The sequence below is a fragment of the Equus asinus genome, chromosome 21, assembly GCF_041296235.1.
Source record: "Equus asinus isolate D_3611 breed Donkey chromosome 21, EquAss-T2T_v2, whole genome shotgun sequence".
Classification (NCBI taxonomy): domain Eukaryota; kingdom Metazoa; phylum Chordata; class Mammalia; order Perissodactyla; family Equidae; genus Equus; species Equus asinus.
The window spans coordinates 16,203,441-16,226,498 of record NC_091810.1 but is presented as its reverse complement, the minus strand read 5'-3'; the positions used below and the strand labels follow the sequence as shown (position 1 = coordinate 16,226,498).

General features: G+C 39.0%; 1 protein-coding gene across 4 annotated transcripts in view; it reads right to left on the bottom strand.

Moving 5' to 3' along the window:
* Positions 1-22,606, bottom strand: part of RAF1 (Raf-1 proto-oncogene, serine/threonine kinase) — a 65,987-nt gene extending 43,381 nt beyond the window's left edge. The window contains exons 1-2 of one of the 4 annotated variants that reach the window (XM_070493807.1): positions 22,168-22,525; positions 2,045-2,212 (exon numbers count right to left, since the gene is read on the bottom strand). The gene's annotated coding sequence lies outside the window, so the exon portion shown is untranslated. Of the gene's footprint in view, positions 1-2,044; positions 2,213-22,167 lie in introns of those variants that run through there. The other 3 variants (XM_014838399.3, XM_070493804.1, XM_070493805.1) reach the window with 3 other exon arrangements.
* Positions 22,607-23,058: the final 452 nt, after the last annotated feature.

The window sequence follows — 23,058 nt, the reverse complement described above, 5'->3', positions numbered from 1 at the left end:
TAAACTTGGGCAACTTTTAAACTCCCTGGGTCTCAAGTTTCTCAGCCGTAAAGTTAAGATAATATAGTACAAATGTTACCAAATCACAGAATGAATAAGTTAATGTATGAAAAGTATCTAGCTTACAGTCTAATACATAAAAAGCATTCTGAAAGTTAGCAAAAATTGTGTACCTCTCCTATTACAAATTCTTCAGATAGGAAGTTTGTTTTTTTTTTTAAGTGCATCATACTCATTAGTAAGCTTAAGAACTAGAGCATCATTTAGTGGCAGGTATGAGGTTAACTTGAGACCTTCAACTTTTGAGAGCTTCAGTGAATTCAAGATCTCCCAGCAAATGAATGCAGAATCTTGGGTATGTGTAGATTTACATCTTTCTGGGGAGAGACCTTAGCTTCTATCAACATTTGAAAGGAATGCATGATCCAAAAAGAATCAAGTATCACCGGGAAAAGGGTCAGCACAATTGGAAACCCTTTCACTAGCTCTTCCTTTGCTCATTTCTGATTTGCTGTTTTATATGGCAGTAACATATTTTAACCTTTAAAAAGTCCAAGTATATTTATCCATTATACCTTTATGGAAACTGTAACAAACGAAGTAGGGAATATATACATACGTATTACATAACTAGTAAAACTATACACTATACTGTAAGGTAGAAATATTACGATAAAGAAATACAAATGAGATATAGCAGCCTATTCTAAAACAAAGAAAATTAAAACAATGGTTGGGGGGAAGCTTACGTTAAGAAAAAAGACATTTAACTATTACTTGAATGCAGCTATATGACTTGCCACCTCTAAACTTTAAGTTCCTTGAGGACAGGAACCAATCTTCAGCTCCCTCACCTTGCATGGAGTTTGGCATAGAGTAGGTGCCCAAAATGTACTGAGTAAATGAGTGGATGAGCAGCTCAACCAATGATTGCTGACAAATTTAACTCACCAGGCAGCATGCTCCTTGAACTAACTTTCCTAGATACAGGATTCTGAATATTTGAAGTGAAGTACAGGTGATTTAGGGATAAGCTAGGTGCTATTATTTAAAAGTTTTGGGGCCGGCCCGGTGGCAGGCACAGCAGCTAACTTCGCATGCTCCGCTTCGGCAGCCTGGGGTTTGCCAGTTCAGATCCCAGACCTACACACCGCTTATCAAGCCATGCTATGGCAGGTGTCCCACATATAAAGCAGAGGAAGATGGGCAGAGATGTTAGCTCAGGGACAATCTTCCTCAGTAAAAAAGGAGGACTGGCAGCAGATGTTAGCTCAGGGCTAATCTTCCTCAAAAAAACCCCCAACAGATTAAAAAAAAAAAAGTTTTGAGGTTGCAAGTAACAGAGAATCCAACTCAAACCGCATAAATAAAAAATAATTTACTGGTTCATTTAACTGACAAGAGCAAAGGGAGAACGGCTTCAGGAAGGCTTGGTCCAATGGCTCAAGGTCACTAAAAATCTGGTTTCTTTTGTTTTCTCCTCTCTGCCTTCCTTGGTGTTTGCTTCATTCTAACACTGACCCCACCACCCCAAGTCACAATGTGTGTGACTATAAGCAGATTCTGAGAGCTACATGTATCCTCATTTAAGTCTGGGAGGTAAAAAGCATTTCTCAGGGAAGCTCTTTGGAATAAGGAAGCCCCAAACATGATTTCATATCTCACTAGCCTTCCGTGAATCACGGTGAACAAATCATTATATCCTAATGGCTGGGCTTTATTGATTGGTTTAAGCTAATCACCCTCTCCCCTAGTGCTAAGGATGGGGTCAATCTCATTAAAATTGGATGGCTATCTAACAGGGAATAAGGGTTGACAGCTCCTCAGATAAAAATATGGGACACAGTTACCATGAAATGGGGGGAACAGAAACGAGTGTTCACTTCACTGATTTACCAGTAACAATCACCAAGATCAAGGGATTAAAAGAGGGAGCTCAGAGAGTAAATTGGCCTACCGTGCATACTCTTAAAATGGTACAATCAAAATTCTGGTGACACACTTCAAGCCCCTCGCACGTTGCCACTGTTTATACAACACCCACCCATGACAAATCAAGCAAGCAACACAGGTCTTCTTAAGCCTTGTAGCTCTGTTCTTTAGCAAATCTCAGAAGATCCTTAGAAGACTGTAGACTCGTGAGCAGGCAGGGGACCCAATACCAGAAGTTTTCCTTTTCAGTTGCTTCTCTGGAATACATCTGTCACTAGGACTAGGGAAATAAAATTTCCAGAAAGTGAAATATGACACATACTAGAAAAGGGACAGACTTGACAGATGAAGAAAAACAAAAAAACAGCATCTTTTAGGCATCTACCCCGAAGTAGGCAGAGTGTATAGGTGTTTTATATGCTATTTCACTTAATCCACATAACTGAGGTCAATGTTCTTAATTTCAATTAAGGATAAGACTCAAAAAAGTTACATAATTTGCCTTACGTGAGTTTAAATCCAGGCTCTGCAACCAACTACAAACGTGACCATAAAGAAGTCACCACCTTTTTGGACCTCAAGTTACCTCCTCTGCAAAATATGGAGTTGGATGAGATGACTTATAATGATCCTTCTGGCTCTAACAGCTAGATGAGTCTAGAGCCATGAAAATCTAACATATATTACAATTTCCTAATACAGACTGTGGTTCCCTGGCTTTCCAAATAGACTACACCAAGCAACCTTTTCTTAAGGATTTATAAATCACTATGATGAGTAATCTCTGGTTACTGACAGAACATAAATATAGAAGATTCTCCTAAAACAACAATTTTACTCAGACTTGAGTGAGAAAGGTTAATAAGGTAACTAAAATTTTTAAATATTTTTATAATACACCTATTATGAAGTAAAATTCAAGAACCAAAGATTTAAGATAAAATATGACTTCAAAGAACTTTCAGACTTAAACAGTAGGCATTTAATCTTCTCTAATATTGGCGGTATAGTGGAAGTTTCAGAAACAAGGATAACGAATGTAACGGACAACTGAATTCTGTGTCTCCTTTGTATTCTTCAGACATTTCTTGCACTCCGGTGGCCAATGCCACTTCTGACTATCACTGTACTTACCACTATTAACACCCCTACTCCTCAGCATTTGCTGTTGACAACCTGATTTGAGGAAAAGAGATTATAGGGATTGTGAATTAAGGAGCACAACAGGAACATAAAGAGCCTAAGGACTTAGCCTACTGAGTAATGAAAAGGCTTTAAGTATAGGTTTATTTGCAAGGTCAAACTGTATTCCAGAAAATTAAGGCTACCAAAAATCCAACATTCAGGTAAGCAAGATCCTCTTACGCAGCTGGACCATAAAACTGCATAAACTGTTATGGTAAGACTTTTTTTTAACACACAAATCATAAATTTTCTAAACTCCATGAGCAGTGACTCAGCTTTGTTAACCTCCGTGCACTTAACTCCTAGAAGAGTACTTAGCAAGTAGTTGTTGAATGACTACATATGGTGAGCACATGCTTTGAAGTCAAAGAGACTTGTAGTTGATTAACCTTCTTGGCCGTGTGGACCTGGGCAAATCACATCTAAGCCTTAATTTCTTAATACGTAAAATGAGCACTATATTTTAAACACGTGTTGTGAGAAGTAAATGAAACACAACAAAGAATGCAAAACTCCATGTCTGGTACATAGTGGGCACTTAATCCAAGATAGCTATTACTACATGATAGCTATATTACTGTTATTAATAATAGTATGAGTGCTTATCAGCGCAACAAAGTAACCCGGATGTTATCCTTGATTCCTTTTTTTCCTCACCCACATTTATTCATCCATCATGCCCTGTGAGTTCCTACTTCAAAAATCCAACAACCTTAACCTAACCCCAACCAATCTAACCTAAAGCACCATCATCTCTTGCCTAGATTACTCCAAGTGTCAGTACGTCCACTCCCAATCCCTCTAAATCTATTCTCTACAGACTGATCTTAAAACACAAATCCAGTCACATTATTCCTCTGCCAAAATCCTTCATCAGTTCCCCATCACACTCAAAACCCAAATTCTTTAACTATGACCTACAAGGCCTACATGATGACCCAGGTCCTATCTCCCTTCTCTACCTTATCGTCTCTCTTTCTCACTTTATTTCTGTCATACTGACCTTCTTGCTGCTAGCTCACTTCTTGCCAATCATGTTTCCACTCAAATGTCACTCCTCAAAGGGGACCTCCTTGACCATCCTGTTCAAGTGTATCCTTGCCCCTCCTCATCATTCTTCTCTGTTTACTCAGCTTTACTCTTTTCATAATACTTTACACCATCTAATATAATACTTTGAAATCATACTAGCATCTGCCTACTTAGTGATTACCGTCTGCCTATCTCACTAGACAGCACACTCCAAGAAGCTAAGTTCATTTCACCCTTATAACCCCATCACCTTTAACAGTAAGTCCCTAAGACACTTCCTGAATGAATAACGAACACTGGCATCTGGGTCCAACGAGTGCTGAGTTCTAACAGAAATCATCGGTGCGGTCATTTATGAGCCATACTATGCTGAGGGACTACGCTCCAGAACTAGAACACTGACAAGTGTGAAATTCTACAACTGCAGAATCAGCACAATAGAATTACTGACTGGTAGTCAGCTAACGTCCTATAACAGATCATCAGACAGATCCCAAACAGACAAAAACCAGCTGATGATACCCAACTGAAGCCATTATGGAATTCTACTAGGCTGGAGTTATTTCCAAAGTTGGATTTACTAGTATTGTTTAGCATTTCCCTTCATAGTTGTTCTCATTTAAAAATAAAGCCAAGCATCATTCTTGTTCACCTGCTCGGTCACACTAAACTGTAAACATTTTCCACCTACACACGTATCCAATTTGTCCTAAATATACACTGCTGAAAATACAAAGTGGTTTTAAACCACAGTGCCCCTACTAAAGAAAGGTATTTTTAAACATGCATAAGATCATGTAGAATGCAAAAGAATGTGTAGAAAGAGAATGATTTTAGATTTGAGGGGAAATAGTTCAGTTTAAAGGAAATACAATGATTCTCAAATCTTTTGGGTACCTGTTGCAAAACAAGAATGCTTTCCTAAGCATAACCAAATAATGCTAGTTATAGTTTAGATTCTTCTATGTTAATTTAAAATATTCTTCATAGGGGCTGGCCTGGTGGTGCAGCACTTAAGTGTGCACATTTCCCTTCGGTGGCCCGGGGTTCACCGGTTCAGATCCCGGGTGCAGACACAGCACTGCTTGGCAAGCCAGGCTGTGGCAGGCGTCCCACATATAAAGTAGAGGAAGATGGGCACCGATGTTCACTCAGGGCCAGTCTTCCTCAGCAAAAAGAGGAGGATTGGCAGCAGATGTTAGCTCAGGGCTAATCTTCCTCAAAAAAAAAAAATAATTATTCTTCATATACATAAGTTGTCAAATATAAAACCAGACATTCAGTAAAATTAAGGAGAAAAACAAACAAAATTTTGTTACTGTTTCCAGCAATTTCCAGAACATGCGAAAACTAAAATCTGCTAACATTTTCACATCATGTTTACAAATGATTCTATAATCACACAGCAGTCACTATTTTCTCTGTATTTGCTATGGGCCAAATACCATAGGGCACAATGTTGTAGCCCTAAGAATAATTCTTCATTTTAGTAAAAAGATGAAGCCAAGTTCTCAATGAATAAAAACAAGGGACTGTTGAAGGTCAACAAGTTTTATAGGCCACAGCTAATTAGCTGACTTCTATGGTTCAACATAACTTTCTCAAACTCCTTCTTGAATAATTCAAAAATACAGCAGTGTTAAGAAAAACAACTTTTACAGTAAATTCATATTTTTAAAATCAGGAATACATTCCTGAGGGTTTCCATGAACAACATGCACCAGTACAGCCAATGTATTTTCTGCTATACACCAAGTGGAAAGCTCTGAAAAAAGAGAGGAATAGAAGCAGGAGGCCAGTGGTTTTCATCTCCTTACACTTTCAAGAAAGAAGATTAATTATATTTTTAAATCTAAACACTGGTAAGGCAAGGTAGAAGTCCTTTCCATAATACTGCACTTCCATTCTCAGGCAACAAATCAAATGGCCCATAAGAGCACTGGTACCTACCACTCAACCCCCAGGCATCAGCAGAGAAGTTACAAACATTCTGTTGGCTAAGGCAAAAGGCTGTACCGTATTGCCAGAGAGTCTGCAGAGTTCTGAGAACTGTGTCCAGTCCTCATGCCCCAATCCACACAAAGCACTGTGTGGCTGAGAAACCGGCTATAGCAGGTAGGAACACTCTTGGATACGCAAACATGTTAAGGATCAAACAAAGTAAGAGGGTAGTAAATACAGGGGCCATGCTATGTGAAAACTGACTTGTTTAAAATTTTTAAAGAAATCAAGTTATTTCCTAGCATAATTCCTAATAAGCTGTTGACAAGTGATCTTACAAAGGACACTTGTATAATTTATTCTGACTCTCATAATCCAGGAGAAAATTGGGTTGCAACACAGGCTTTTTAAACGTAACACATTCATTTCAGCTTTCTTACCCTGTGGCCTAGCTCTAGCAATAATTTCAGTGAAAGGCTGCATTTTGAGGCATTTCTAAAAATAAATAAATAGTGCCAGATTAACAAAATGTAAGTTAGGAAACAAAAACTTTCCAAAAACCCTGGGAGGGTCTCGTTGTTTTTTGCTTTTTGAGTTTACAAGATGCTATAAAAAATGTTTTGAAAGCAAGACTATGTTTAAGGTGCAAGAATATTAGGGAGGAGCACACACACACAAAGTACTATTAAGTAGCCTCAGGACAAGTCAAATCTGATAAGACTACAATTATGAAAATGTAACTACCAGTACTTAGGGTATAATTTTAAGCTATTTGAGTCCTATGCTTTAAGGTGCAAATCCCATCTTAAAGCCTAATCTGAGGCATAAATGTTTGACTAGAAATGCTCCTTCACCAACTTCTGGAGACACAGACCACACTGGAGCACTCACACAACATTTCTCATCAATTCTCTTGTCACAGCTCCTCTCCTGAAAGATGGGGTTAGATTCCTTTGCACCATGGTAAGAAAAACCAATTATAGCAATCCTGATTAAACCAAGAAGCTTTTCAGGAGTTCAGTGTACAAGAACCAAAAAGTTCTAAAACTTCTGCCTAAAAAGGTCAAGAAGCAGTTGGCAAACTTGGGGTTAAGGTTGACTTTGTTTCACTCTCTTCCTACTCAAATCAGCCAAGCAGTCAAATCTTACTATTGTCCTTTCTGAGCAGAGAAACCCCGCACAAACACCAAACAAGGTAAATACTTCACACACAGACATTTTAAATTTTCTTCCAAGATGCCTGAGCAAATCACTATTCATAATCAGACACTCTGAAAAACTCATTTTTGAGTTTTTCTTCAGATACTATCTTATATTTCACTTAAAAATATTAAAGTGGTAAAGCAAAAATACCCAAGGTAGCCAGTACTTTGGTGTAGAATGAGGTTTTAAGAGATTCTTAGACAATCTACCTAAAACCTAGTTTCTGAGAATGCAGCAATGCAGTCTATGTGGTTAAGATTGATTGCAGAAAGTTTACTTCAGTCAAGAGAACTTAGAAATTTACAGAACTTTATAGTTTATTCAGCTCTCCTCTCCATTATCTCACAGGACTGTTAGAATTAATCAGGCTAAAGCAGAGTACTATTCCTACCTCTTTTTTAGAGGAAGAAAATGTGAAGTTCAAAAGGTTTAGTGACAATTTAAGAGAAGCAAAACAAAAAATTCAGATCCTAAGACTCTAAATTACAGTTCCATTATAACATACTGATTTAAAAAACAAAAAATAAGTATTTAATGTTGTTACTATTATACTACTTTGAAATAAATACTGTTTATAAGTATTGCATCAGACCTGTATGGGAAGGAAAGGAAAAGATATACCATATCTTATATGTCATAATTTAAATCTCTTCATATTTAAGGGATTTTTAGGAGCTGGCCCGGGGCGTAGTGCTTAAGTTCACACACTCCGCGATTTGGCAGCCCGGAGGTTTGCAGGTTCGGATCCCAGGCGCAGACCTACGCACAGCTCATCAAGCCATGTTGTGGCAGCGTCCCATATACAAAGCAGAGGAAGACTGGCATGGATGTTAGCTCAGGCCCAATCTTCCTCACACAAAAAAAGCATTTTTACTTCATTTCTAAATAATACATGATTTAGTTTAAATTCATAATCTTTGAGCAGTTGTATTCCTAATGTTTTTTTCTCACTTGGCCTTTCTTCTTATCTATTGAATAATATAGAATAGAGGGTGTATCAAAAATATAATCTTTCATCCAGAAAGATAACTCAATCTGCAGCAGGGTAAGGATTTAAGACAAATACAATGAAGATTCTACAAATTTCTTTTCAGTCATTCTTTTTTATCTTCATTCCTAAATTTTCTCCTCAGCGGTGGTAATACCAATTAGATAGAATAAAATCTCCAGGTAATTAAAAGACTGCTGAACTACAAAGCATGACTCATGAATTCTGAATATTAGTCAGTACCAAAGAATTCCTATACATCAAAATAACCTCAGTACTGCCCTACAGTTAAAATCCTGCTGTGCTATCTAGCTGCTCTAGCTGCTCTGCTCTGGGTTTCTCTTTGGTTTAAAAGCAGAGAGGAGGAACCGGCAGCAACAGCTTTAAATGTCTACATCTGGTATAAACGACGTGAGTACCTCAAGGTGCCTGTATATTTAAACAGCCTTTCACTTACTGACATTTAAATTTAAGATTTACTTGTATTCCTTCTCCTCTACTTGGCATGTTTTATAACATGTGAAGATTAAATAATATATGGGAAGCATACAGTGTTAGCCTGAGATAGCAAATGTTATCTATTACCATTCGTTAAACAAGCAACGATGGTTCTACTGGTCACAAAAATCACTCTTCTGTACAGCCCTTAAATCTCCAGCCTGGGTTTTTCTGAGTTCAAGGCCTACCTTAAGCTCATGTTACTATGCTCCAAAATGTTTCAAAGTACAGATCAACTGTGGAAGACCTTGTTTAGCTCTCACATTACTTGGGAGAATAACACTGGCTATATACTATCTTATTCATTTGCTCTTTACATATTCCCAGAGATCCTCTGCAGAGCCTGTATGGGGCAATTCTAGATGCTTTACTCATTAGTCTACAACTTGGAACCCATGAATTTCATCAACACACTCCTAAATTACCTAAAATTAACTAGTGCAACTTTTTGGAAAATACGTCTCTCTCTCCCTGGATTAATCACTTCCTCAAAAAGTTTCTTATTTTTATTTTTCCAGAATAGGAGAAATAAAACAAGACTTAATATCAAAGAGAAGAGAAAATAAACCAAATGCCATATACAACTTACAGCGACTTATAGCTTAATGCTTAAAACGTAACATGTCCTATTTCACTGTTCTTTAAGTAAAATACAGGTAAAAGTAGCTCTATTAACTATACATTGTGTGCAATTTTATTTGAAGTATATGTCAGTTTATATTTTAATCAGTTAACCTATTAAAATACTCTAACACTAAGTTATCTTTCTCATAAATCAGAAAATAGATTGAGCATATAGAGGAGAAATGGCAGCAATGAGAAACTAAGTACACAATTTGTAATGACTCCAATAGTCATTCTGATCAGAACAATATTCCAAAGACTTATGTCTACTCAGTTTTGATTACTTAATTGTATAATGAAGCTTTAAAATTACAAAAGCCAATACAGCCATTTTAGTAATCTTTCCACTTAAGCTCACTTTTCAGAGTATTACCAATCATATAAAATTCTAAGCATCTTAAAGTCTCTCATAAGAATTGGCAAAATTAGCAGAGAAAACTTTCCAAGGAGGGAAAGTCCCTCCATTAAATAGCAAATGTTTAAGACAAAACATTAGGTGGGTACCCCTAATCACCCCAAGGTTTATGTTAAAGGCTTCAGAGTGAGCCCACAATCTCACCCAAAGCGCCTTCATAAACTGGGTACATTTCATACATACGTAAGTGATAGAAGTTTCCTAGAAGTTTATGAAATATAGATTAGTGGTGAAGGAAAACATATTTTGGAAAGAAGAATATTTCTCAAAGTGTTCTTTTAAACTAAATCCCTAAATATTTAAGATTTGAAGAAATGTTTTCACATAAAGTAATAGCAAAATGCTTCATTATGATCTTGCAGGAAAAAAAAGTAACAGGAACAAGTATTTCTACTCAGGTCAACAAAAGCTTAGGAAAGACAACTCTTCAAAACGGGTATCTCTGAGGGCCCTACGAAAAATGAGTACTCAAAGAGGTAAATTAGTTTAGGACTTGATCCCTGCCCTCAATCATTTTATAACTGACTTGAAGAAGTAATACAGAGATTAGGTGGGGTTAATCATATAAGGCCTATAAGAAGAAAATGGAACTATTATGGGTCATAAAGAAAATTATAAAGCAGAGGGTGTTCCCAGAAACCTAAAAAAAATTAAGTTTGTATCACACCTAGGAGTTAAATTTTAAGACGAAGATAGGATAGAGTCAAAATTATTCTAGAAAATCCCTTTAATCTCTCAGTAAGTAGATGGCCTGTTATTTACGGTATTTACTTCATCTCTCTTCCTGTTTCTTCTTCAAAATAAGGATCATAATGTACCTATATATCACAAGGTTGTTGAGAAGATTAAATGAATTAAGTAAACTCATAAAAGAACCTGGCAGGTAAGTAGTCACTCAATAAAGGTAAAAAGTATTATCTTTAGGGATCATCTTTTTAAAAAAATTTTTCTTTAGACAAAAGAATCACAGTCAACTGTGAGATGGCCAAACCATAAGGCTTATGAGAATTGAGAATGATGAAAGAGTAGATTCACTTTCTTCAAGCGCAATTAAAATCTCACAAGAACATATACTCAGTAAAACGGATGGTGGTTAAAATAGCCTGCACTATTAAAAAATACATTTTTTTTGGCAGAGCAAAAACATAGTTGAATGCTCATATTTTTTTAAAACATTTTTTATTTTTTGAGGAAGATTAGCCCTGAGCTAACATCTGCCACCAATCCTCCTCTTTTTGCTGAGGAAGACTAGCCCTGAGCTAACATCCGTGCCCATCTTCCTCTACTTTATATGTGGGACGTCTGCCATGGCATGGCTTGACAAACGGTGCACAGGTCCACATCCAGGATCTGAACCAGCGAACCCCAGGCCACAGAAGCAGAACCTGTGAACTTAACTACTGCGCCACCGGGCAGGCCCTGAATGCTCATATTTTACTGTGACTTCACTATTCATTCCTCCTTTAAGTTCATTCCTTTCTTCAGTCCAGCCTTGCTCCATCTGAGACCCATTGATCACCCACTTATCTGGGTGATCAATTTTTCAAGATTTCCCCAAGCTTCCTTTAGAGAATAAGTGTTTTGTTCACTTTTTAATTTGAATGGTTACAACACTGGAAAAAACCACCCTCACACATGAAAGTTTCTGCTGAACAGATGCTCAAACACTTAAAAATCAAATGTCATCTCATCCAAGCTAGGAAACAATACTATGTCTAGTTTGGAAAGGCTACAGTTTCCCAACCAGTTCAAAAGGGCACCCTGATGCACTGCAAGATGGTGTGTGTGTCAATTTTTTTTTAATTTCCTCACTCCTCTTTCTCAATTTCTGACCACAAACTGGTAACTTCATCAGATGACTAGCCAGCACAAAAGCACATGAAGAAATGTGACACTCTAACCTTCTCAAAGTTAGCAAGCAGGAGCTGACCCAGTAGAAAAGATCCTAACTTTTCAAAGGCTAATTAATTTTAAAATAAAGCGAAAATCAGCTAGTTCAAAACAATTATGTTAAAACAATTAGTTCCACAGGGAAAGACGTCTGGAGCCAGTTTCATTTTTAACTCTTGCCACAAATTAGTTTTTCATCATTTTCATTTTAAGTCTCTTTGTCCGAACTTTTTAACCCAAGTTTCACTTTTCATCTCTAAATCAGTCATTGTTTCTTCACTTAGGCAGCAACTGCTAATTTTAAAATGAACAACCCATTTACAAAGTATACCATTAACACAAGTACCAAAATATACAATGCACAAATAAAATATGGTTTAGGGATGATCATTCTGATGGCCAGGTAATAATAGGGAAAAAATGGCTACACAGTGAAAGAGGAAGAAGGGGAAACAAAAATGACCCAGATATTTCAATCCTGCTAAGTTAATAGCTGGAAGCAATGACTTAAACTTGTACCACTAACTTCTGTTCCACATAAAAGGCATGAATTTTAGTAGTAAATCTTGCATAAGCAACAAGTGATTTAAAAAATAGCACTTGGGGCCGGCTGGGTGGCACAGCGGTTAAGTGCACACGTTCCACTTCGGCAGCCCAGGGTTCGCCGGTTCGGATCCCAGGTGGGGACATGGCACCACTCATCAAGCCATGCTGTGGTGGGCGAGACATAAAGTAGAGGAAGATGGGCATGGATGTTAGCTCAGGACAAGTCTTCCTCAGCAAAAAGAGGAGGATTGGCAGCAGTTAGCTCAGGGGCTAATCTTCCTCAAAAAAAAAAACTTAATAAAATTAAAAAATAGCATTAGCCTTCCTCAAAAATAAAGACATGAAATATAAAATAAGTGAATCCACTATTCTGCACACTGGTGTCTCCCATTTGGGCAGACACTGGGAATTATCCTTAAGATAGGAAGTATTCCTCCATGTTTACAACTTGCCAAAGTAATTTCAAGAAGTAATCGTCTGATTCAGCCATCTCTCCTATAATTCCTTCTGGAGTCAAAGGCTTTCACACAGAAAGATTCCCTAGTCTTTAGTGGTGCCCCCAAAGGTAAGACCTTTCATGCTTTAAGACCTTATAAGAATTACAATAAGGCACCTGTAAAACTGATAGTACCATTTGTTTTTCAGAAAATATTTTAAATCAACTTTTCAAGAATAATTTTCTTAAAACAAAGACGTGCAGAAGTTTTCCCTGTAAACTAGATCATTAATTTATTAAAGCTCTAAATTATCCCCAGATACTTCACCATAGGATTAAAAAAACAAAACAAGACATGAAACTGTAATCTATGTAATTAGACAACAAAATATGAATGCTTTAAGGAAAAGAAGTATATATATTTCCTACATCTTGCTATGTTCCATCATCCAGTATAGCACACTGCACAAAATTAGGTGCTCAAATATTTGCTGAAAAAATATTAATGGAGAAAAGATATAATTACAACATTTATCTTAGCCTTTTTTCAGAGATATTTAATCATCATCTACCACATAAAAATACTGATATATAATCTAAAGAACGAGAATGCTTCTCATACTACAAACTGGCATAGAACTCAGAGGAAAAGAAGAATAAAGAGCACTATTAATTCAACAATTTCTAAGAATCTACTTTCCACTGGTAGCTGCTTTGAAGAATATCAAGTTCAGAAAGACATAGATGGCCCTTGCCTTCCAGAAGCTTTTAAAGTAGAAGAAAAAATCATCATCACTTACCAAAGACTGACTACGTGCTAGGTGTGCTAGGTATTGTGCTAAGAGCTTTCAGGATAACAAGCAGCCCTACAAAATGTGGCAGCCCTTTTTTGGCGGGGTGGGGGGGTGACGACAAGAAAACTGCTATAAAAATTCAGAGGGTGGAAAGGTCACTTCTAGCTTGAGTTGAGGAAGAGGTGGACAATAAAGGATGATTTCACTGTAGTATCTGAACTTGAAGAGGTAGCATTTCAATACATAAATGCAGAGGTAAAACAAAAGCCAAAGTGTATCCAGAGAATGATAGCAGAGGAAAGATCTGGAAAGAAACAAAATGAGCCTGATGATGAAGAGTACAGCCTTTTTTACTTTTTATACAACTTTGATTTCCTTTTATTTTATGTTTTCATATTTAACAACTCTACAAACACACGCATTATAAACAACACCACCTCCCCATCCTCACTACCCTCTAAAATTTTTACCCTATTACATATTTTTTTTCCTATAGCACCTAAACGATATACAAGTTAGTGGACTTTTTTTTCTTTCACCCCTTCTTTGCTTTACCCTTTCCTTTCTTGCCCTGTCTAACCCCACCAAGTAACCTATGTTAACAACATTTGATGTTTTTCTCCATGCTTATAATCCCATACAGATGTCATACACACATACATAGAGAGGGTTTTTGCAATAATTTATATTTCCCGATCTATTAATGTTTTTTAAAAGATAGGCTGATTGATTACAGAATACATATTCACAGGAGGGGTACTAAAAAATATGGAAAAACATAAAAAATAAAAGCCTACAGATGGCCCTTGTCAACATTCATGGACAGACACATCTATCTAGTCTTTTCTATGCAGAAATACATACTTGTAAATATTTTTCTTTATAAAAACAGGATCTTCTTGTACATATTATCGTACCCTACTTTTTCATTTAATATGTCTTATCACCCAGGATTAACTGAAATCATCTTTCACTGGTTGACTGAAGACATTTTAGATTAAAAGGGTATGAGGCTAGTATAAAGAAGGTAACTACAACTACATGTACTAGCTTATCAAAAACCTTTTTTCAAAAAAGATGAGTCACCAATTGTGTAATTAATTATCTCCTTGAAGAAGATTACAAATACGCTTATAAGGGAGAAAAAAGTCCATCAGATGCAAATACAGTCAACTTCTAAGCTTCTGGTGTGCCCATTAGATCTAATTAGCAGTAAGAAAAAAGCCTAGGGCCATTTCACATCCATTAGGACAGTTATTATCAAAAAGCGGAAAATAACAAATGTTGGCAAGGACACAGAGAAACTGGAACCCTCATGCACTGCTGGTGGGAATGTAAAACAGTGCAGGTGCTGTGGAAAACAGTTTGGCGATTCCTCAAAAAGGTAAACAGAACTACCATATAATCCAGCAATTCCACTCCTACACATATATTCAAAAGAAAGGAAAGCAGAGCCTCAACGAGATACTTGTAAACCAATGTGCAAAGCAACATTATTCACAACAGCCAAAAGGTGGAAACAACCCAAGAGTCTATCAACAGATGAATGAATTAAAAAATATTTTATAGATATACACATACACACAATTATACACATATACAATGAAACATTATTCAGCCATAAAAAAGAATGAAATTCTGATACATGATACAATATGGACGAACCCTGAAAACACACTAAGTGAAATAAACCTGACACAAAATTACAAATACTGTATGATTCCCCTTATATGAGATACTTGGATTAGGCAAATTCACAGAAAGAAAGTAGAAGAGAGTTTGTCAGAGGCTGGGGATAGGAAGGAACGGGAAGTTATTGTTTAACGGATGCAGGGTTCTGTTTGAGATGACGAAAAAATTATAGAAATAGATTAGTGGTGATGGTTGCACAATGTGGTGAATATACTTAATGCCACTGAACAGTATACTTAAATATGGTTAAAATGGTAAATTTTATGTTATATATAGTTTACCCTCCCCCCTCCAAAAAAAGCCTAAGGGGCCCATTTTGCATTGTTAGACAGCTAGATAAATTCTAGTCATGAAGGCCATGAATTCTACTCTCACAATTCACAATTATCTAATTCCAGTCCAGACTAAGGTCAAGGAAGGTAGAAGAGAATCATTTATCCTCTCATGCTCTCTGTTTAAAACTTTCTTCCATGTATATAAAACCTATGAATGCGCAAAGAAATAGCCAGCACGGCAAGAGCAACTTGAGCCAATCAGTGAGCTGCTGAAGCAGGCAAATGTCCTCAAGGAGCTGGCAGTGAGAACCCAGAGCACTCTCCAGATAATGCCCAATAGACAGGGAAGCTAAGCAGGGTAACTCCTTCAACACATGTCCTAAACTACAAAGTTCTGAGTTTAGTGAGTATATCCTCTTAACTGTAAGCATTTGTGTGTGTGGTGTGAAGGGCGGTAGGAAGGAACTAAATCTACAGGTGATTAACCTCTGAATCTCCACTCATTCAACTAATGTTTGTTACATAATGAAGACAAAGTTTTAAGAATTGGAGATTTATAAACAAGAGTAAGACACACCCCACCTTTAAGGAGTTTAAGTCTAGCCAGAGATGTAAGACATCTAAGAAAAATAAATGCAAACGATTTTAAGGCGGGACTCAAGAAAGAAAACATAAAAATGAGAAGAGAAAAAGATCAGAAAATATTTAGAAGATGGTATTCAAAAGGGCTCTTAAAAGAGGAACAGATAAAAGTGAGGACATCATGTCAATCTCTCTCATTAGATAAGGTCACTGAAGGCAGGAACTGGCCTTATTTACCCTGCAGTAGCCTGCACCTATTTAAGTGCTAAAAACAACGGCTTCTGAATTCCACTAAAAATAGTATGAGGAGTTCATATTAGCAAGACATAGAAGCCAGAACTATATGCTTGGTCTGGACAGCCAATGGAGATTCTTAGATTTGTGCAAGGAAGTAAGCCCACCACAATACACTTGAATATTCTTGTATCATCACAAAATAGGATACCTAAAATCCCAGAACATATTTCCCTCCATGAAAGAAAGGTGGGTAGCTGGTGAACAAAGTGGAATGTAGACTTACTCTGCACAGCATAACTTTCTGTATCCTTTGAATTTGGAGGCATGTGACTGTATTCAAAAAATTAATAAAATTTAATTTTTAAGAATCTATACATTAAGAAAATGAATCTGGCGGGAATGTGAAGAAATGCACTAGTATAAGAAATTTTAGAAAGGAATTCAATTCAGAGGGTCTAACAACAATCAAGGCAAAAATAATAAAAGCCTGAACTAACCTGGAAGAAATAGAAAACAGCCGAAAGAAGCTCAAAAATATAGGTGTCAATGTAATCTGACAGTGACGGAATGTTTGCAGTGACGTAAGGGGCCCATACCATGAAAAGAATTAAACTTTATTAAATGTATTTTTCTATTATAAAAGCAATATATTCAGAGAATACAGAAAGTATAAAGACGAACATTATCCTAATTTCTACTGTTTAACAATCACTGTTAACATCTACATGTGTTTTCTTCCTATGTGTAGGTTTTGAGGGGTTTTTTTTAACAGCTTGAGATATAGTTCACACACCATACAATTCACTGGCTTTTATTATATTCACAGAGTTGTGCATCCATCTCCACAACCAATTTTAGATTATTTTCATCACCCCAAAAAAGGAAGCCCTATCCCAGTCACTGCCCACTCCCTACTCTCTCCAGCTCCTCGCAACCACTGATCTACTTTCTGTCTCAGTGGATCTGCCTATTCTGGACATTTCATATAAATGGAATCATACAACAAAAAAGTGGTCTTTCCTGACAGGCTTCTTTCATTTAACAACGTTTGCAAGGTTTATATATGTTGGAGAATGTATCAGTAATCAACTCTTTTTATTACTGAATAATATTCCACTGTATTAAGTACTTTTTAATACAACTGTAATCATTCCAGATACATAATTTTGTGTTTGGCATTTTCCATGTCATAAATGGTTCATATATGCCATATCTAATGAAAAGCAGAGTACCTCATCAAGGGGCTGTACCACAGTTTACTTGATCATTTTATCATCGTCAGACATTTGAATTCTTTCCAGCTTTTTCTATTCTAAACAAACTTTCTTAAATCCAAATGGGAGAACCTTTCAGAATGATCTACCTGGATCCAGGGAAACGCCTCTCCCAGAAACTCTGAGCTTCCTATAAGATGTGCCACAGAGAACAAGTCATGTTCTTCCAGAGAAAACTCAGAATTTCATCTATTCTGAACTTACGTAAACAACAGATGTTAATAGCTATCTGAGGGTGAAAAGGATGCCTCCAAAATACCCAAATTAAGAATGAAAACTAAGGGGCCGGCCCCGGGGCACAGTGGTTAAGTTCACATGTTCCAGTTTGGTGGCCCGGGGTTCGCTGGTTTGGATCCCAGATGCGGACCTATGCACCGCTTGTCAAGCCATGCTGTGGCAGACATCCCACATATAAAGCAGAGGAAGATGGGCATGGATGTTAGCCCACGGCCAGCCTTTCTCAGCAAAAAAGAGGATTGGTGGCAGATGTTAGCTCAGGGTTAATCTTCCTCAAAAAAACAAACAAAAAAAAAGCCAGAGAATGATAATTCATAATTCTAAAGATACACTAATGAAAATATTTACTAGTCCGACTCTTCCATCAGAAATGTACATGGATAGAGAAAGGTACTTTGTCCAAATATGATGCCTAGTATTACATAGCTTCAAAGAAACCAGACCACTTTTCATCTCCATAGCAGGTTGGAAGAAAATAAATAGGAGAATATCTTGACTGAAACAGTAAAGATGTATTTACTCTAGCTCTGGATGACAGTAAATGAAACCCAACAGGTAGAAAGAAGAGGAAGATGACACCAGTATAGTCAACAAGGGTTCTCAGATGCAATCAGACATACCGGGTTCCTCTAAAATACTGATTTGTCATTGCCTGCTGCTTCCCATTCATTAACCAAAAATGTAAACAATCTCTAAATCACAAAAGTTTTAAAATTCTAAACAAGTTTTAGGATTGCTAATCCCCACCCAGTAAAATCCCTTAGAATCTGGTCTAAAAATAAAACTATGTGTCAAGTGTTCCTCAAGAAAAACTATGTACACTGACTGGAATGTGAAGCAATTAACACACTTTGTGAGTGATTTGCCAAAGAGACTTCAGCTACCCTGCGCCAAAACCAATAACAAAGAAACAACACCCACTTGAGATTTTCCTTGGTTAAACTGAGATTTTAGGAGTAATTTTAGAATAAAGGTTAATAGATCTGAAGTTAACTACTAAAATCATTGAGAGCTACAAACGTATTCTGGGAGAAATGGAGGAACAGAATGACTCAACAACTATAAAATTAAAGAAAACTTTAATATCTAACAAGGAATTTCTACTCACAATTTTAAGGTAAGAACAAAATACCCAGCCATTACTATCATGAGGATTATAGGCAAGGTAGTTTAGCCCTATACTAGAAATACTAACTGAATTGTAACACAAATATCTATTATATTTTGAACCTAGTCAGTTTAGCAAAGATAAATTTTTTTTAAAGATTTTATTTTTCCTTTGTCTCCCCAAAGCCGCCCCGATACACAGCTGCATATTTTAGTTGTGGGTCCTTCTAGCTGTGCTACGTGGGATGCCTCCTCAGCATGGCCTGATGAGTGGGGCCATGTCGGCACCCAGGATCCGAACCAGCCAAACCCTGGGATGCCGAAGCAGAGCTTACGAACTTAACCACTCGGCCCGGGGGCCAGTCCTCACAAATAGGAATTCTTATCCATCCACACACAAACATAAACACACACACACAAAGATAACTTAAATCCTAAACAACCTCATCCTAAATGAGCGCAGTGTTCCTTAATTTTCCAATTAATTTAGCCAAGGTGAGCAATTTTGCAACTATAGTCATTTGTTTGGAAGAAACGACTTCCATGATCTCTGCAATTCAAAAAACAAAAAATCTCTTCACGTCAAAGCTCAATTTTGTGGTTTCATAAACCCCCGACTGTCACATTAGTCCACTGCCTTTCAAAGGCAATATTTAAAATTCTCTTCTGCAAGTCAACACTAAGGCATGCTGTTTGGCTAACAAGCTCCTCCCAAGACCAGGAGTATTATGTATGGCCTATTATGTTCCTAAAATGCAAACAAAAGTACTCCCTCATGTAACACTTTTCTATTTTTAGGAAGTAGGTTACTAACAAAGTTTCATCTGAAATTAAAACGCAGTAGAATCATACATCTATTAGTAATAGACGACTTGAAATAGTAATCTGAAGTTATTCATTATATTTCCCATTTAGTAATCTAGTGCTTCTACAAAAGTCAAATTTAACTTCCAAGAAGTTGTTTAATCTTCAGAGCAAACCACCTACTCTGAATTTCACAAATAGCATATTTTAAACTAAAAGCAACTAGTTTAGAGTAGTTGTGATATAATACTCAACATTTAACCATCCTCCATTTCATCTTTTCATCATAAATAACCAGCTTAATCTGCTTCTCGCTGTTTTCCTCTGCTAAACCAAACCCCATAACATATGTTCTAATGTATTTCACTCAAGCCTTCTACTTTGAAGGCATATAGTTCCAAGTATTGACAACAGTTTCAAGAGACTAAGCAATTCCACTACAACTTATAATCACAAACACCACACACCTAAAAAATTAGCTTTTACAACAGAAACAGTAACAGGTTTATTTTCCCGGGTATCTAGCGTTCAATCATTTCTGTTGCATTTTAAACCGCTTAGCCCTTGAAGTGATAAGGCGAAAACAAGCCAAAGGAATCTTAAGGTCCTTCCGTAGTATATAATCACCACAATCCTAAAAAGATTTAGGAACTGCTAGCTGAAGTCTGTTAATAGCATAACAATCACTTTAGTATAAGCATTAATCACAACAATACAGCTATTTTGGGAATATTATGTTCACAGAGTTAAAGACTTCATAACAGAATTGGAATCCACAAAATCGATCCAAAGAAACAGTTTATTACATGAAATACGTTTACTAAACTAAAAACACCTACTTGCATTCTACACTTTTTCAAATGTTTTAATCTGCCAATTTCTATATGACTGAGGAGCCTAGTTTTATTGTCAACAGCCACTTAAAAAGCACTATTAGTAGAATGAACTACATTTATAAAGTCAACATTTTGTGAGCAACTTTAGAAGAATCTTTTTGCAAGAATCCCTAGAACATGAATTCAGTTATTTCACCACTGTGTAAGCGCAAAACATGACATAAAGCACTTATCAAGAATGTTCTTAACTGGGTTTAACAAAGAAAATCTTTTCAATTACTATCAGCTTCAATATCATCAGAAGGGGAAAATTAGTTATCAGCAAGAAAAAAGAATTAGCAACACTCATTTAAAATAATCCAAATGAAATCAACTAGTTCACTATCTTCAACACACATCCTTCACAATCTAGCCAACTTTTCTTTCAGACCCTCGTCTCTCACCACTTCCTTCCTGCACCCCAGACTATCTGCTGCTCCCCAAATTCATCCCAATTCCTGCATATCTCTATGGCTTTGAACCAGCCGTTCCCTCGGTTTAGCACGCTCTCCCCTCCTCCTCACTTGGAGAGCAGTTACTCGTCAGTCCAAAGCTCACCGCGAAAGTCCGCTCCAGGGGACGAGCTTCCTCAACGCCCCCAGGCAAAGCTAGCTGTTCCAAATTCCCACAACCCTTGGTAAGTCCATCCTTATCGCAGCGCATTGTTTTCACGCCTTGGGAAAGCGGCGGGCAGAGTCCCTCGGCTCAGCCCAGAGGACAAGGCAGGCAGCAGTACTCAACGAACGTGCGCTGAATTCACTCCCGACTTAGATTAAGTGACCCTAGAACCCAGTCACATCTCAAGGAGACACAGGAGATCCTATCATTCTTCCCACCAAAGAATGAATACCAGAGGGCACACCCAGAGCCCTGGAAAGAGAACAATGAATGGACACAGCCGCCTCGCCTCTCCTGATGTCCAAACTCCTCTCTCTGGGCATCGTCTAGCTCTGCAGAGCCTTTGCAGCTGCAGGACTGAAGCGTGCTGGCGGCTCTCACTTCACACAAAAGACAGCCCGGGATCTTCATTCCAAAGCATCCCGGGGCCAATCGTCAGTACAAACATCCCAAACCTTTCATTAGTAACCCGCAGAGTCCTGAAACCCAAGGCGAGGCCCCTATGCCTTTGCGGCGGGGCACTGACCCATTTCCTCTTCTCGTCTTCCCTAAAAGGGTGTCACTTGAGTGACGGACCCTGAGAGAAGACGCAAGCCTGGGTCCCCCATTCTGCGACCAGAAAAAAAAAGGAATCAACCCATCCGAGTGACAACACAGAAACGGGGCAGCTCTGGGCGGATCTTCCCTTTGCCAAAAGACGAGGAAGGTGCACCGGGTACAAGGGTGGCGCAGGCACGTTTCCCCGAAGCACAAGGAAATCTAAGTGGGGATGTGGGAACTCGGCTCGCCGGCCATGACACCGGGCCCCGGGGCCCCCGCCCGCCCAGCGCCGCCCGGGTGACAGCGGCCTGGCCCGGGCCCTCCGCCGGCAGCCGCGGGGCTGCCCCGTCAGCGCCGTCCAGTCTGGGCCGCCCGGGAACCCGGCCCCTTCGGCCCCGCCGCCCGGCTCCCCCGGCATCCAGGACCCAGCCCTGCCGCCTACCTGAGGGAGCCGGGCCGCCTCCGTGTCCCGTAGTCCGGCTGCGGCGTCTGATCCGCTCCTCCTCCCCGCGGCGGGTGAGGGAGCGGGAGGCGGTCACATTCGGCGCGTCCCCAGCCCAGGGGACGGGGCCCCGGGCAGCCCCCGCATCGCTGCACTCGCGCTCCGCGCCTCAGGGCACACGCCCTAAAGCCCGGCCAGCTGGCCCTCTTCGGGGCCCAAAGAGAGCGGCAGGGCGGCCTTCCCGTCTCACGCTCGCTCTCGTCTTACTGCCGCCATCTAAGATGGCGGCCCAGCGCCCGCGATGAAGAGACTCTCAGGCGGCCAAAGCAGGCGAGCCCTCCACTCGGTGCTCCTCCTCCCGACCTGCGGCGCCACCGGCTCTCTGCTTCTGCGCGAGCCCGCCTGGCAACCGACTTCAAACTTGGCTCGGGCATCCATCGCTCTGGCCTGAGCTCAGACCGCGCCTCCTGTGGAAGGGGCGTGGCCTCGCGCTCTCGCCCGTCGCCATTTCGGAGCCGTGGAGGGTGTGGGGCGGGGGCCGGGCGGGGGCCGGGCGGCGGGGACTCGTGAGAAGGTTGGCCTTCAGCCACCCGGAGCGGGTCTGAGGCTTAGTGGGGAGGAAGGCCAGCCTGCCAGCTTCAAGGCCTGGGGATGACCAGGCGCGGAGGGCGCGCAGCATAGAGGACAGCGTCCAGCTTTGGCACGTCCTTTCCGGAGTCGGACACACTCCGCCACTTAGCGGTCATGTGGGAAAGTGTCTAAACTTTTCTGAGCCTCAGTTTCCTCATCTGTAAATTGGTGGTTCCTTTTCCCCGATCAGGTTGGCAAAAAGTTAAAAAGACTAATAACATCAGGTTTGGTCCAAGGTATATGAAAACGTGCTGTGTACCG